Here is a 2,032-nt window from a genome sequence, read left to right on the forward strand (position 1 = left end):
AGAATAAAAGATGAGATGATTTTGATCAGTTTAGAGAGGTAGGTAAATTACCAGTGACCTCATTATTCTACTCTTGAGTCAAATGATCACACAAAGCTTGGAAGCGAGGGGTAGGTAAATTACCGGTGACCCCGGTATTCGCTTACACCTTTGAAAAAAAAAAAAATAATAATAATAATGGAAGTAAGAAAAGGGAGATGAAAGGAGATGTAAGAAGAATGTCTTGGCCTGAAGAGAGTCCACATGCCACTGATCAATACACCCAAGGTAAGAATTCACCTTATTTATGCTTTAATATTGACTAATGAGATGACAATGGAGATTTTAGAGATTCCAAGGAATTGTGGTATTTGAGTAAGGAATGTTGATGCTTATCATGGTTGAGTATAAGAAGTAAGTTCTTGAGTCATGTAAATGAAGAGTGTGAATAAGAATAATCTGCAATTGAGTGAGTTCTCTGTTTTCAAACCTCTTTCACAGGTCTAAGTTTATGTTTTGCTTGAGGGCAAGCAAAGGCTAAGTCTGGGGGAGTTGATATATCATGGTTTTTGTGGTTTTTAACCATGATATAAGGAGTCTTTTAGTGTCTTTTCATTTGTTTCTAGATTGTTTTTGAGTCTTTACAGGTTTTTAGCATGGAAGGAGCAAAGTGGAGCAATTTGGATCAGTTTGGAGCAATAATCCGCAAGAAATCAACTTGGAATCGATCAGAGGAGATGGTGTCGATCGACACTGCCTTAGCATCGATCGACACCCAGTCCAAACGGACGAGAGAGCCAAATTTGGAAGTTTTACAAAGTTGCCCGAAGTTTTCCATATTTGCAAGACTAGTCCCTGACGTGTTTTAGGACATATATATATATATATATAGTTTTTAGGTTTTCCAAACCCTTAAGTTTTATTCTATCAAGTTTTATTTTTCCTGCAACCCTGTGAGATTTTTGAGAGCTATTGGAGAGAGAGATCTGAACTGCTTTGAGAGAAGAATTCTTAAACTCCTTTCTTACTCTTTTAATCTCTATTGCTTATTATTCAAAATTATGTTTTGTTCTTTATTGAATATGTCTGAGTAGTTTGCTTGTTAGGTTTAGGGTTTTTCACAGGGATTTTATGAATTATTAGATCTGTTATTTAGGATTCATTATCTATCTAGATCTTCATCTTAGGTTGTTCTTCATGATCTTCTTGCAACTCCTTTGGACTTCTCGCTGATCGGCTTCTTTAGTCTTGGCTCCTCTCCTTGGTATCTTCATGATCTTCTTGCAACCTCTTTGGACTTCTGGTTGATTGGCTTTGCGGCTCCTCCCCTTAGACCAATCTTCGGTCTTTCTTGTATGTCGCTTGGTAGCCTAACCACTTCCACTTTCCTCATTTCCACCGCCTCACTTCCACAAGCCTCAAGGGTGGTTTCCTAAACAACTAGGGTTTCCTAACCTCTATGGTTCTAACCCAGATTTCTAAATTTTTGGGAGTACCCAAAAATTACAATCCTAACATTCTACCTACTCAGACTACCCAAAAAAAATTAAAACGACCTTCTAAGCTAGCACACACACTTGGGGTTACCAATTCCCAAATGTTCCTACTTTAACACTATGCAAGTAAAATAAACAAGCAAGCAATTTCCACACAACCACACAATCACACAATCAGAGGAATAGTTAGAACCCATACTTACCTCTTGCGGGACCTTTTCAGGCCATGAAGGTTTGGGTAATCTAATCCTAAGGGAAAATCTTGCGATTCACTTCTACCTTCTGCCTATCTATCTCTTCCTTGAGGACAGACCAGTGGGGGACGAGTTGATAATAACCTTTGATGGAATGGATGCGTAGTTGGGTAGGGTGCCTTGTAATGACCATATCTTAAGGACTGGGGCAGATGGTTGATTTTATCTCATACTTGGGCAAGCACGATATGAATGCCCGAACTGACCACATAGATAACATCTGACTTTGATGTTCTTCATTCTTGATTTACGACATCCTTTCTTGTTCTTCTCCTTCTTTTGGATTCTTGATTGGCCTCCTTT

This window comes from Camelina sativa, chromosome 20, assembly GCF_000633955.1.
Source record: "Camelina sativa cultivar DH55 chromosome 20, Cs, whole genome shotgun sequence".
In the NCBI taxonomy this organism is placed as follows: domain Eukaryota; kingdom Viridiplantae; phylum Streptophyta; class Magnoliopsida; order Brassicales; family Brassicaceae; genus Camelina; species Camelina sativa.